This window comes from Zalophus californianus, chromosome 6 (genome assembly GCF_009762305.2).
Source record: "Zalophus californianus isolate mZalCal1 chromosome 6, mZalCal1.pri.v2, whole genome shotgun sequence".
Classification (NCBI taxonomy): Eukaryota; Metazoa; Chordata; class Mammalia; order Carnivora; family Otariidae; genus Zalophus; species Zalophus californianus.
Genome location: NC_045600.1, coordinates 86,882,497 through 86,898,182, shown reverse-complemented (window position 1 = coordinate 86,898,182; position 15,686 = coordinate 86,882,497). Strand labels below are relative to the sequence as shown.

General features: G+C 42.9%; 1 pseudogene; it reads left to right on the top strand.

The window, feature by feature from the left end:
- The first annotated feature begins 362 nt into the window (after positions 1 to 362).
- Positions 363 to 1,304, top strand: LOC113910517 (annotated as a pseudogene).
- The last annotated feature ends 14,382 nt before the right edge of the window (positions 1,305 to 15,686 follow it).

Sequence of the window (15,686 nt, the reverse complement as noted above, 5' to 3'; positions counted from 1 at the left end):
AGAGAGCCCTGACCCCTTACCTGAACCTTCTTATTTAATCCACTTGTTTTTAACAATTATATTTAAATTACTTACAAAAACTTTATGTAACATTAAAGTCAGTCATTATTTTAAGCCATTATTTTTTTGTGGATAGATCTTACAAGAGATAACAAAATTATTTGGCTAGTAAACTCATATAGATAAAAGTTTTATATTTAATGTTGATATAAGGACCCTGAGATCATGACCCCAGCGGAAGGCAGACACTTAACCTGAAGACAGACTCTTAACCAACTGAGCCATCCAGGCGCCCTGGCTAAAGCTTTTTAGAAATATATTTATGACCTTTCATGGGTGGGGGCAAGAGTGGAGAGCACACCATGAAGACCTCAGGCACATTTCGGGAGTACAAGGTGGAGGGGGCACTGCCTCCCCACCCCCAAATGCAACCCTCTGCTCCTCTATTGCATGAACATTTTTGCACCTAATCATATTGTTGCCCAGTCCGCTTCTGGTACTTTTGTTGTGGGATTGTTGAGTGTGACAGTCAAGAAAGCATTCTTGAGATATTTTATGTTAACAAGTTAGTGAGTTTATTTAAGTAGCGTGGGGACAGGACCCGTGGGCAGAAACACCTGCACTGTGGCTGTGTGAAGCTGGGGGTTACATGCTTAGTGTTCAAGGGGGAGGGGACGTGCAGGGAGTATTAGATCAGAAATGTCTTGTTTGAATTTCTACTCTTGAAACTTGCCCAAGATTTCTTTGGTGCTTATCATTCAGCTGGATATTCACTAGCGATGAGATGTACAGGCAGTCATGAGACCCTTTAGAAGGTAGCAGCCAGCACCTATTTGATCCTTGTCACAACTATGCAGACTATAGGTCAAGCCTTCTGGGCTCAAAGTGAACATTTTTCTTCTTTTATCCTTCATCACTTTGTGTCTCAGCTGAAGAAGATGAAGAAGTCTTCAGGGGAAATTATCCACTGTGGACAGGTGTTGGAGAAATCCCCCTTGCGGGTGAAGAACTTTGGCCTCTGGCTGTGCTGACTCCCACAGTGGCCCCCGCCACACATACAGGCAGTACCGGGACATGACCACCGTGGGCGCCGTCACCCCGTCCTACCAAGACATGGGTGTCCGGCACCGAGCCCACGTCCACTTGATCCAGATCACTAAGGTAAAGGAAACTGCAGCTAGCAAACACCACCCAACAGCAAACACTTCCAGGACTCCAAGATCAAATTCCTGCTCCCCCACGGTGTCCTACCTTGCCAGCACAAGCCACGCTTCATCACCAAGAAACCCAACACCTTCTTTTAGATGCAGAGCCTCCCTGTCCCCAGGTCAGCCCAAATACACTCCTTGAAAAAAAAAAAAAATAGGGGCGCCTGGGTGGCTCAGTCGTTAAGCATCTGCCTTCGGCTCAGGTCATGATCCCAGTGTCTTGGATTGGAGCCTCCCGCCCTGCTTAGGGCTTCCCGCTCCGCTTAGGGCTTCCCGCTCTGCTTAGGGCTTCCCGCTCAGCGGGAAGCCTGCTTCTCCCTCTCCCACTCCCCCTGCTTGTGTTCCCTCTCTCGCTGTCTCCTCTTCAAATAAATAAAATCTTTAAAGAAAAGAAAGAAAAGAAAAGCCAAAAAAATACTAATGTATAGATAGATAGATAGATAGATAGATAGATAGATAGATAGATAGATAGATGATAGATTGGTGGAGAAGACCCTTAAGATTTGTATTTGTCCTTGGCAAGTCAAGTTTTAAGTGGACCTTCCTCCTTGTTTTTACTTGGTAAGTATTACCTCCCTGGAATTTGCATTTTAAGGAGATGGACTAGATTTAGAATTCCAGAAAAGGCCAGGCAGAACACTGTATTGAGTGTGAAGGTACAGTAGGAAAATGCAAACACTTTCTGGAAGGACTTTCCTTCTCTTAAGGCCAGAAGTTTTACAATACTTATAAGGCTTTTGAGATAAATAAGAGAAGTTTTGGGATTGGTAAAAAAGATTGGTCTTTGAATTGTTTTTGGAACCACACCTCTGGTCCTGTACCAACTAGATTTGTAAAACACAGAGAGCCATTTTTCATTTCTCAAAGAACTGGACTGTTGCCTAAATAATATCAAAGGACTGACACATCCATCTACCTATAAGAAAGTCTTCTTTTCCTCTGAGTACATTTAACTTAGGGGAGAAGGCCTTAAAAAAAATTTTTTTTTTATCAGGGGATGCCTGGGTGGCTCAGTTGGTTAAGTGTCTGCCTTCAGCTCAGGTCATGATCCAGGGGTCCTAGAATCATGACCAACTTTGGGCTCCCTGCTCAGCAGTGAGCCTGCTTCTCCCTCCCTGTCTAGCTTCTCCCTCCCCCACTCGTGCTCTCTCTCTCTCTCAAGTGAATAAATAAAATTTTTAAAAAATAAAAAAAATAGGCATCCCATTCTGTTTAATTTGGGAACCCTTGCTTTCAAGTGCACTTCTTAAATGAATAAGTTTGTCTAACTGAACGTTCCCTATAGTGGCCTCTGTAATTCTAGGTTATTTTTAATAAAATTGTTTTATCTTGCTAGATATCTACAACTTCTGGGACTATGGTTCTTAGACATAAAATAAACAGGCATGCCAGAAGGTACTGTGCTTGACTCTTCAGAATTTAAGGATTTCATTAGCTAAAACTTGGGGTTTCTCGGAGCCAGACTAGTACCTAAAAGTGGTGTGTGGCAGGGTTGTAGATTGTGTGTGGTTTACAGTGTACCTCGTGGCATGGAAGTTTTCTTGAGGTTGGTGGTGTCAATCTAACCCATTCTGTGACCAACTTATTCTACCACAAGAATCTTCTTCAGGTGATCAACTCTCTAACAGCCTTTAAAGATTTTTTTTTTTTAATTCATGAGAGACAGAGAGAAAGGCAGAGGCAGAGGGAGAAGCAGACTCCCCTCTGAGCAGGTATCCTGATGTGGGGCTCAATACCAGGACCCTGGGATCATGACCTGAGCTGAAGGCAGACGCTTAACCAAATGAGCCACACAGGTACCCCTCTAACAGCCTTTGAATGCTCAACACGTGTACACCAATTTTTACAGCTTTATAGCCTCTGAGATCCTGCTATCAATAGCCTTTACTTACACAAGATAAGACAGACAAATCTTCACTTTAATATAATAGTAGTACTGGGTCCTGGCCAAAAGAAGGCCCTGTGCATACCACCACCAATTTCCATGGAATCTTGCTGGGGTTTTCCACCTGGGGAATTGCGGTCTGAGAGTCTAGAGGCTTGGCTCTGAGCAGACTCTTCTGCCAGCTCAGTAGGGTTCCACGCAAACATGCCAGCTCAACTGGCTCTGGGCATAACTGTCTACCAGCTCAAGCTGACCCACCCTGCAAAGAAAAGCTGATGAGACGAAGAGCTCAAACACAAAACAGAGCAAAACTGAGATCAAGAGGAGCTTACCCTTGGAAAACACAAGAAATACAGTGAACTCAAAGGGATTTGCAGACACCACACTTGTGATTCTCACTGTCTCCAAATGCTGCTAGAAGTGTGCTTTGGATCCCACCACTGCCACCAAATCTATTAAATAACACAATTCAACCAAGTGATTTTGAAGATCTAATTGGCTTTATTAAACAATCATGGGTCTGATAACACCCCATCTAGCAAGCAGAGAGGCACTCTGAGGAGCTGTACAAAATGGAAGGTCTTTATAGACCGAGGGCAGGGACAAGAAAGTTACTAACAAAACAAAAGGATTGTTCCAGAGGAAGCTGTTTGCTAGGAGAAAAGCAAGGGGTCTTCTCATGCAGATTACCTCATCTTTCTTTGGGGGAATGGAGAGGGCCCTGTTGACAGACTCCTTGGCACTGATGAAAGGAAACATTTCCTGACTGACCGGTGAAGGTCACATTTCTTGGGGAGGTTGAAATGCAAGTAGATTGGGTCTTACGCTCTGGTTTGGGAACTCTGTCTAAGTGACACCATTTGGGGCCTGCGATTTTCTTTTTTTTAACAGACCCATTCCTTACCTTTCCCGTCTCTGCTCTGTATCAAAGTGGTCTGTGTTCCCTGGTCCCTGTGTCATATGGCTTCCAGCTGGGTTTGGCCAGTGGGGGGCACTGGTAGGGACTGGAGACTGGGAGATTGGAAGGGGAGAGTAAAAGAGAAATCAGGGTCTTTGTCCCTCCTTCCTCTCAGCCTCAGGAAGCAACTCAGCGGGAGCAGTGACTGGCTCCCTTGGCTGGCCCTGGCTTCCAGCCGGGGAGTCCCACCACGGATTCCAGCTTTGTCACCACCACCAAATCTGTTAAATAACACAATTCAACCAAGGGTCCAAACACAGGAGAGAGAACCCATCCAGTAATGTGAATGGGGAAAGTTTAGTATAAAGAATTATTCACTATAACAGACACTGGAGTAATGCAGGAGCAGCCAGTAAGAAATAAAAAGAACTCTAAAGAATTTTAAAATAGCAGATATATTGGGGCACCTGGGTGGCTCAGTCGGTTAAGTGTGTGCCTTCGGCTCAGGTCATGATCCCAGGCCCCTCATCGGGCTCTGGAGACCTGCTTCTCCCTCTCCCACTCCCCCTGCTTGTGTTCCCTCTCTAGCTGTCTCTCTCTCTGTCAAATAAATAAATTAAAAACATAAAAATAAAAAATAAATAAAATAGCAAATATAAAGAACAGTCACAACCTGGCGCTAAGATAGTGAATCCAAGTACAATCCTTCCCAACCTCACCAAACTAAGATCTAGATCTTCCTGGAGACAGAATTGCCATGGCTCACTGGATGGTGGTGAAGTTTCCTAAAGTGCCATGCCAGCAGAACTTGCTGAAGTACTGAGGACCCCCAGGTCCAGGCAGATGCTTCACCTTGCAACTCACTGCAAAGCCACTCTAGGGAATGCTGAGACAAGCTGCCTGCAGGGAGGTACCATGTGCTACTGGCTAGGGGAACCTGAAGAAGCTGGGCATTGCAGAAACCGTGCATGCAGCAGAAGCTGGGCATTGCAGAGACAGAACAGACTATGGGAGCACATGTAAGAGAAGCACAGGGAGATCAGAAAGAGGGAGGAAAAGAAAACCCAAAATTCCCCCTGAAATGTTTCTCCAGCGTCTCTTACTGACAAAGCTTAATATTATGCCAACTGACAAAGGAGAAGTACTTACAGTAATATTTACAGGACCTGTATTAGTTTACTACTGCTGCATCATATATTACCACAAACTCAGTAACTTAAACAATACAGATTTATTATCTCACTCTTTCTGTGGATTAGGAGTCTGGCACATTTTGTCTGCGTCCTCTGCTTAAAATCTCACAAGCCTGAAATTAAAGTGTTAGCTGCGGCAACCTCATCTAGAGGCTCAGTGAGGAAATGATCCACTTCCAAGTGCATTCAGGTTGCTAGTAGAATCCAGTTCCTGACAGGTGTAGGACTAAAGTCTCTGTTTTCTTGTTGGCTGTTGCCTGGGGACCACTCTCAACAACTGGAAGACTCTCTTGCCATGTGGCCCCCTCTATAGGCCCTCTTAAACTTTGAATCTCTTCTCTTAGGAAGAGTACAGTCCCTTTTTAGGGATCACCCAAGTGCCATGCCCACCCGGGAAAATCGCCTTTTTGATGAACTCATTTAAGACATCAACTACACTTGCAAAAGTCCTTCACCTTTGTCATCTGGTGTAATCCAATCATGCGTGTGAAAATCCATCCTAATCACAGTCTCACGCACACTTAAGAGGAAGGGATTACACAACATGTATACCAGAGAGGTAAGGATCTTGGGGGCCATCTTAGAATGAATGGTAGATTTGGGGTGGAATAACCCTAAATCCTGGGTCCCAGAGACATCACCTCCTCTCCAGCCAGGAACAAAGCAACTGTCCACCATTGCTAATCTCTAGGTTGCCTCACCATGCCCTGTTGTTTTTTTTTTTTTTTTTTGGTTATTCCATCACTCATATATTACGACTTCCTATACAAAATTCTTTGTGTCAAATACTCAGAATAGTTCTTTTTCTCTAGTTAGACCCCTATTAAGACAAAGTTTTGTAGGTGTCTTTCCAGTCAGGCAACTTTGGGTAAAACCATAAAAGTGCCAAGGTTTATAAATAGAACTGGGGTCTGGATTATCTGCTTATGCAGTTTACTTGTGCCCTCGTGCCCTCTGACCCTGCTTGCACCTAATTCAGATGGACCATTTCCACATTACAGTGGCTTGCTGGTAGACCCATTTGGCTTTATGACTTGGTGGGTCTTACAGAATCCAGCTCATAGCAGTTCTGGCCACGTGGATACATGATGTTGCATAATCAGATGCTCCATTGCTATCAAGGCCCAGTAGCACAATAAGAGCTGATTTTCAAAAGAGTTTTAGGTTCTGTGCAGATCATGGACCTTGTTCCAGAACCTAGAGTCTACATGGTGATTTTACCTTCATAGGGTTTATAGCTCACTGACTGGTGCACAGGTGTCTTTCCAAGTTCACCAGCATACTTGTGCCTTCTGGCTCATCCAGTCTGATGAAGTCATCCACAAATGTGAGAGACCACGTGATATTCTGCATCTCCAGGTGGTCCAGGTCCCTTTGTACTATGTCAGAAGATGAAAAGTTAGCATGGCCCTAGGACAACAACATAAATGTGTACAGCTGTGTCCATCTCACAGGAATGCAAACTGCTTCTTATTGTCTTTTCTTACCAGGATGGAAAAGAACGCATTCATGATATCAACAGTCTGTACCTGAGACCATATTAATCTTCTCTGGCAAGGACTTGCACCGACTTCACCCACTGAGCTCTGATCTGAAACGGACTCTGATACAGAAAGTGGGCAAAGAATCATGACTTTTTGGGGGTGTCTGCTCTCAGCCTCCTGATCATCCATGCTTGATTTCTTAATTTACAGATTAAGCAATATTCAATTTATCTTGCCCTAGACACACATCTCTTAACCATCTTCATAACTCGCTACGTGTTAGACTCCCCTGAGGGCCACTTTGCCCTTTCCTTTATGATAATTGCACGCACTTTGCTTCTGATGACTGCAGTCCTATCACCTGGCCTCTATTACTTTCGGATCCTATCATCCCCCTGGATATCAGGTAGCGAAGTCTTATAATGACAGAGCTTACTGCTGAAGCCCCGGCCTGCAGAGGATAGTCACCACGGAGTTTCTCAATGATTCTGGTGCTGCTTTTACCAGCACATTCCTTACCACTTTAGAAAATAGATTCTTCTGCAGAGCATAGTCAGCAAGTGGGCTTTTCAGACTTATATAAAACATCCACTCTAGAATACGCATATCTCTGAGCCTTTTAATCCTTTACTCTCTCCCAAAGCAGTCTGAATTTTCTATTTCACTTTTTCAAAGCTTCCTCAAAAACCATTCCTACAGCAAATTAACACTATTCCCCAGAGTGTTAAATCTTGTTATAGAGAATGTTCTCATAACCATAAATTCTTCTTTATCCAACATTTTATCTCACCCCCATTAATTTCACGTCCTTAGGATCCAGTCCCATATATATTCTCCCAGCTCCTGCCAATACATGTTGGCTAGATCCTGCAGCTCTTTGGCATATGGTCCATTTCCTCCCTGAGCAGCTATGGAAAGTGCTAGGCTATATTGTTACTTGACCCCAGTAATTAGTTTGATGGCCAGAAGGCAAGATGGGGGTTGATTATGGGGAGTAAGTTCATGTTGTCTAATAAGGTAAAGGTCTATGCATCATCTTCAAGAAGAGGAGGGTAAGTAGCCTTTCAGAGGAAGGAAAGGGTTCCTTCCTCAGGCCCAGAGGGTCCAGGGGAATCTGAGGATTCCAGATTTTCAAGTTCATCAACCCAGATGAGATATCCCCATCTCAAGTTTCAGGGTCCCACTCCTTCCCATTCATGACCCTAACCTTGGTGTAACCGATTTGGCATGGCTGAGAATTCACTCTTCTATGGAGTTTTGCTACTATTTATAAAGTCCTGGACCCAATCTTCAACTTTTCCTTCCATCTTGCTGCGGGATGTGAGAGTCTGCTTATATGCTGCCAAGAAGGTCCTCTGGCTTTCACATTTCATCTCGAATTGGAGGTTAATTGCCCTCAATATTTCATTAGGTTTTTTTTCTCCAATGCTTCAGTAGCAGACAGCAAGCGCCATTTGATTCCATGGTCCTTATAAGTACTACTTTGCCCAAACATCTCAAAGAACTGAGTTATTACGCCTTGTGTCCCTTCCCCTAGAGCCCTATCCCAGTTCGTTACCAGTGCAGCATGCCAGGCGCTATCCAAATTCCACCTACTACCAATGATGGGATCCTTGTTGCTGGCCAGCCAGTGGGCATCGTTGCTAGGAAAACTTGGGCACCAACTTTCCTAGATGGGACTGCGTAGGAAATAGATTCTGAGGCAGAGATTTGTATGCAGGAGGCTTATTGGAGCATACCTTCAGGAACAATGTCTGTCAGGAAGTAAAAGAATTCACTGCTGGCCATTCCTTCCATCTCGCCTCAAATCCAACATGTCCAAAACAAGATTCCTTTTTTTTTTTAAGTTTTTACTTATTCATTTATTTAAGTAATCTTTTACCCAACATGGGGGCTTGAACTCACAAGCCCAAGATCAAGCGTCACATGTTCTTCTGACTCAGCCACCCAGGCAACCCAAAACAAAATTCCTTAATATAACATTCAAGCACCATCACAATCTGGCCCCTATCTAATTGGGCCATTGCCCCTCTACATTCACTGACATTCTGCCTTTTCCACTGGTTATTTTCTAGACACACATACTCTTCTCTCTGATTGGGATGCTCTGTTTAGCCTTCTCCGTTTACCAGTATCAAGTCATTGTCCAAATCACAACTTGCGTATCTCTTTATCTAAGAAATCTTTCCGGGGCACCTGGGTGGCTCAGTCGTTAAGCGTCTGCCTTCGGCTCAGGTCATGGTCCCAGGGTCGTGGGCTCTAGCCCCGCATTGAGCCCCGCATCAGGCTCTCTGCTCGGCGGGAAACCTGCTTCTCCCTCTCTCACTCCCCCTGCTTGTGTTCCCTCTCTCACTGTGTCTCTCTGTCAAATGAATAAATAAATAAATAAAAAAATCTTAAAAAAAAGAAATCTCTCCTGACGCTACCGTCAGAATTAATCTCTTCCACCAGGCTTTGTTTATACCTCCAACAAAACAGTTACCATAGTCTGCCCTGTATTACGGTTATTGAATTTGTATCTTTCTTTCTCCCTAAGTTGTGAACTCTCTCAGGATTTGCTCTGTCAAGTAGTTTCACTCATCTTTAGACATTCACTGTCTAGCTCAGTCTCTTGCCTGTGGTAGGATTTTTATTAGCTAGGGTAGATATTCAGTTGCTGTAACAAAGACCAAGGTAATACTGGCTCAAATAAGATAGAAAAAAAGTCTATTTCTATCTCTCTCAGACAGGGACATAGGGTTCCTTGTAGCTTATAACTCTGTCACCACTTGAGTGTTGGCCTCATCTGTATGTACTAGAGAGCCCCACAAGATAGCTGCTGAGTGAGAAAGAGAAGGGAGAGCATGAGAGAGAAGGTAGAGAATCAGAGACTCCTTTTAAGTTGGCATTATCGCTAGATGCCCCAGCTGACTGGGGTCAATTTCTCTGTCAATAAGATGGCCTTTCCTCCCTCAGCAAGGACTTCTTCAAAGTCACTTTGGCCATACAGTGGGATTCACATGTCCTCTTTGTGACAGAAATAAGAAACAACTCAGGACTATCACAGCCAATAATAATTCCAAGTAACTAGGCACCCCATCTATTAAGGGTTTTCTCTCTTTCAAGTTATTTGCCCAAAACTTCTAGAGTAGCTGTGTTTTCCCTTCTATTTAAGGGAAAAAGAAGACGGAGAATTGGAAAAAGGACTCACAGAAAAGACTTAAGGGAAAACTGTGGTCCTTCCTGCTTATACTATATTCTCTGTATTAACCAAATTTAAAGACTAGATTTATTAGTGGGACTAGAGGATGTCCAGTGTCCCCTCCGTAATTCATTCATGTCCCCTTCCCTGTCTCTCTCCCTCCTTCTCCCTCTCTTGTGCTAATTAATAAAAAAAAATGAAAACCTGCTAGCCCTAATTATTATAAAAGTTTTGCATATTTCTTAAAATGAAGCATACCCCAAAATTGGAACCAACCCAAATATCCACCAGAAGAGAACAAATAAACAAACTGGTCTATTCACACAGTGGAATCCTAGGCAACAGAGAAAGGATCAAATTACTGGTACACACAACAAGGAAAAATCTCAAATTCATTATGCTGCACAAAAGCAGATAGACACAAAAGGGTACATTTTGTATGATCCCATTTGCAATAAGCTGTAGAACTGGCAGAACTAACCCATAGTGATAGAAAGCAGAAAAGTGGTTGCATGGGCCTGAAAGGAAGGGGACTGACTAATCAGAGGCATGAGGAAACTTTTGGCTTTTATTTTTTTTTATTATGGCAAAATACATATAACATAAAATTTACCATCTAAACCATTTTTTTTATTTTAAAGGTTTTATGTATTTATTTATTTGAGAGAGAGAGCAGGGAGGAGGGGCAGAGGATGAGGGAGAGAGAGAAGCTCAAGCAGACTCCACACTGAGCATGGAGCCTGATGCAGGCTTGATCTCACAACCCTGAGATCACCAGCTGAGCCAAAATCAAGAGTTGGACACTTAACCAACTGAGACGCCCAGGTGCCCCCATTTAAACCATTTGTAAGTGTACAGTTCTGTGGCATTAAATACATCCACATTGTTGTGCAACCATCACTATCTTCATCTTCCCCAACTGAAATTCCATACCCATTAAATACTAACTCCCGGGGCACCTGGGTGGCTTAGTTGGTTAAGCGTCTGCCTTGCCTCAGGTCATGATCCCAGGGTCCTGGGATTGAGCCCCGCACTGGGCTCCCTACTCAGCAGGAGCCTGCTTCTCCCTCTTCCTGCCACTCCCCTGTTTGTATGCTCTCTCTGTCAAATAAATAAAATCTTAAAAAAAAAAGAATACTAACTCCCCATCCCCCTCCCAGCCCCTGATAACTACCATTCTACTTTCTATTCTCTATGAATTTGACTATCCCAGGTACCTAATACAAGTAGAATCATACAATATTTGTATACTTGTGATTGGCCTATTTCACTTAGCATAATGTCTTTAAAGCCCATTGGTGTTGTAGCACATGTCAGAATTCCCTTCACTTTTAAGGCTAAATAATATTCCATTGCATGTGTATTCCACATTTTGTTTATCCACTCGTCATCTGTTGATGGGCACTTGGGTTGCTTCCACCTTTTGGCTACGTGAATAATGTTGTTATGAACACCGGTGTACAAATATTTGTTGAATTCCCTGCTTTCACTTCTTTTGGGTATATACTCAGAAGTGGAATAGCTGGATCATATGTTAATTTTAAGTTTAACATTTTGAGGAATTGCCATAGAATTTTCCACAACAGCTGCGCCATTTTACATTCCCACCACTAATGCATAAGGGTTCCAATTTCTCCACATCCTTGCCAACACTTGTTGTCTGTTTTTTTGATAATAGCCATCCTAATGTATGTGAAGTGGTATTTCATTACATTTTTTATTTGAATTTCCCTAATGATTAACCATGTTGAACATGTTTTCATTTGTTTATTAGCTATTTGTAGATCTTCAGAGAAATGTTTATTCAAGTCCTTTGTCCAATTTTTAATCAGTTTGTTTGCTTTCTGTTGTTGTTCTTGAGCTGTAGGAGATGTTTATATATTCTGGATATCAATCCCTCATCAGATATAATTTGTAAATATTTTCTCCCGTTCCATGAGTTGCTTTTTCACTCTGTTGATAGTGTGCTTTGAGGCACGAAAGTTGTAAATTTTGAGCAAGTAGAAGTTATGTATTTTTTTCTCTTATTGCCTATGCTTTTGGTGTGATATCCAAGAAATCATTGACAAATCCAATATCATGAAGTTTTCCCCCTATGTTTTTATTTATGAGTTTTATAGTTTTAGCTCTTACATTTAGGTTTTTGATCCATATTGACTTGATTTCTGTATATGGTGTAAAATAAAGCACAATTTTATTTTTTTGCATTTGGATATCCAGTTTTCCCAATACTGCTCGTTAAAAAGACTGCCTTTTCTCCATTAAATGGTCTTCATGCCCTTGAAAATCATTTGGCCATATATACGGGGGCTCATTTATGGGCTCTCTATTCTATTCCATTAGTACATATGTCTGTCTTTATGCCAGAATCACAGTTTAGATTACTATAGCTTTTTTTTTCTTAAAGATTTTATTTATTTGACAGAGAGAGACACAGTGAGAGAGGGAACACAAGCAGGGGGAGTGGGGGAGGGAGAAGCAGGCTTCCCGCTGAGCAGGGAGCCCAATGTGGGGCTCAATCCCAGGACCCTGGGATCATGACCTGAGGCAAGGCAGATGCTTAATGACTGAGCCACCCAGGCGCCCCAGATTACTATAGCTTTGTAGTAAGTTTTGAAATTGGGAACTGTGAGACCTCCAATGTTGTTCTTTTTTAAGACTGTTTTGCCTAATCAATGCCCTTGAGGTTCCATATGAATTTTAGGATGGATTTTTCTGTATCTGCAAAAAAATGCTGAAATTTTAGGGCACCTGGGTGGCTCAATCAGTTGAGCATCTAACTCATGATTTTGGCTGAGGTCATGATCTCAGGCTGTGAGATCAAGCCCCCAAGTCAGTCTCTTTGCTTGGCAATGAGTCTGCTGGAGACTCGCCCTCTCCCTCTGCTCCTCCCCCTGCTGGAGCATGAGTATACTCTCTCTCTCTCTCAAATAAATAACTCTTTTTAAAAAATGTTGAAATTTTGATAGGGATCACATTGAATCTGTACACTACTTTGGGTCATAATATATTAAACAAGGAAAATTTTGATGATGAAAAAGTTCTATACCTTGATTATGATGATACATGAGTACATCATTTTTCAAAATTCATAGAACTGTACACTTTTTTTAAAGATTTTATTTATTTGACAGAGAGACACAGTAAGAGAGGGAACACAAGCAAGGGGAGTGGGAGAGGGAGAACAGGCTTCCCGTGGAGCAGGGAGCCTGAAGCGGGTCTCAATTCCAGGATACTGGGATCATGACCTGAGCCGAAGGTAGACCTTAACAGCTGAGCCACCCAGGCATCCAAAACTGTACACTTTTGAAAAATATTTTATTTATTTATTTAAGAGAGAGCGAGCAAGAGAGCACAGGCAGGGGGAGCTGCAGAGGGAGAGGGAGAAGCAGACTCCCTGCTGAGCAGGGAGCCCTATGCGGGGCTGGATCTCAGGACCCTGAGATCATGACCTGAGCTGAAGGCAGACGCTTAACCAACTGAGCCACCCAGGCACCCCCTAGAACTGTACGCTTAAAATAAGTATACTATACTGCATGTCAGTTATACCTCAATAGGGGCGCCTGGGTGGCTCAGTCGATTAAGCATCCAACTCTTGATTTTGGCTCAGGTCATGAACTCAGGGTTGTGAGATAGAGCCCCGCATCAGGTTCCCTGCTCAGTGGGGAGTCTGCTTCTCTCTCTCTCTGTCTCTCTAAAATAAATATATTAAAAATTTTTTAATTAAATTAAATCTTAAAATTATACCTCGAGAAATTGATTAAAAACTTTAAAAAAATACCATAGACTGGGTGCTGAAGAAACCTGTGCTAATAGGCACAGAAAGAAAAAAAGGAAAGGGCCCCAAGAAAAGCCTGTTCTCTCTCTAGCCAAAGGATCTGGAAAGAAGTGGACTAACAGAAGGCTGAACACTGGGTCATAAGCCATTAAGTCCCTCCCTATAGAACCAACATATTCTGTATCTTGTATCTTTAATTTTCTTGGATATTGTATTCTCTCACCTTCTTCTGCCTTTTCAGTTACCTAAGCCTGTCCTAAGCCTTATTAGCTTCTCCTAATTATCAGTAGGCTTCAGCCTCACTTAAATAAAAGTAATAACCTCATGCCCCAAATGTGACTATCCAACCCACAAGGAAGCTCTAAATTATTCCTGCACCGTCAGGCATCCTTGCATTTGCTCATATAGCTCACTCAACCTGAAATACACTTCTTCATTCATCAAACCCTTCCTGACCTTCAAGTCCCAGCCGAAGGGCCCCGTTAGGCTTTCCCAGATCTCCCAATCAGAACAGCTGCTCTTCCCTCTGTTCTGGGATTGTTTCATTCTGACCTCTGCAGTAGACGCCAAGGTCCTTTGACCTGGGAATTGAATCTGCTTATTTTAGATGTGCCACCTGCCAATACCCTAGATAAATATGATGGATGAATGAATGAATAATTGGGTCTTCAAATTACAGAAGACTCCTATAATTTATAGGACTCGTATACCTTTATAAAGCTCCTATAACTTCTAGGGGACAGATTAAATATGGGAGAGAAGTGTGGTCTATAAATATGTACACATAGCTGTGGGGGTAGGGGAAGCCCAAATGTAGGTATGTTAGGTGTAGATATCAAGATATGTTCATGGAAGGAAACTCTGAGGTGCTGGGGGGAGGTTTGGGGTAGGTATGTTGGTGAGGTGGTGGAGGAAAATGTGGAGGTAAAATAAAAGATTTGAAATGGTTGATATACCAGGAGATGGAAGGGCAGATTTGGGAAAATGAGAAGCAGTGACGACGGTACCTGTGGGCAGTCTTGGCCTTTTGACTCCCCAACTTCACCTCACACATACTTGGCTATTTTTGTTTTATTATTGTTTTACTCCTTCGGTTCTTTTTTTTTTTAAGATTTTTATTTATTTATTTATTTGACAGAGAAAGACACAGCGAGAGAGGGAACACAAGCAGGGGGAGTTGGAGAGGGAGAAGCAGGCTTCTGCCGATCAGGAAGCCCGATGCGGGGCTCGAACCCAGGACCCTGGGACCATGACCCGAGCCGAAGGCAGGCGCTCAACGACTGAGCCACCCAGGCGCCCCCTACTCCTTCGGTTCTTGAAAGTAGCCCAGGGCAGCATTCAGCTTCCATCAGTTAACATTTTAGTTACCAATTAAACCAGTAGGTAGGGCGCCTGGGTGGCTCAGTTGGTTAGGTGACTGCCTTCGGCTCAGGTCATGATCCAGGAGTCCCTGGATCGAGTCCCCGCATCAGGCTCCCTGCTCGGTGGAGAGTCTGCTTCTCCCTCTGACCCTCCCCCCTCTCATGTGCTCTCTTTCGCTCTCTCGCTCTCTCTCTCTCATTCTCTCTGTCTCAAATAAATAAATAAAATCTTTAAAAAAATAAAAAAAATAAAAAAAAATAAACCAGTAGGTAAAAGCAATAGCGTGTGGTGGTCAGTTTTATAAGTTGACTTGGTTAGACAATAGTTCCCCAATTACTCACTCAAACACTAATTTAGGTGTTACAGTGAAGGCATTTTATAGATATGAATTAAATTCATAATTAGTAGATTTTAAGTAAGAGATTATTCTAGATAATCTGAATGGGCTTGATTCAATCAGTTGAAGGGTTTTAAGAGCAGAACAGAGGTTTCTCTGAAGAGGAAGAAATTTCTCTGTACAGAACAGCTTCAGCCTGTGACCAGGAGTCCCAGTCTTGCCCTACCAGCGTGCCTGGCCAGCCACCACAGTCCTGTAAGCTAATTACAGGCAAAAAGATCTTTTTTTATATATATTATGTTAATCACCATATATTACATCATTAGTTTTTGATGTAGTGTTCCATGATTCATCGTTTGC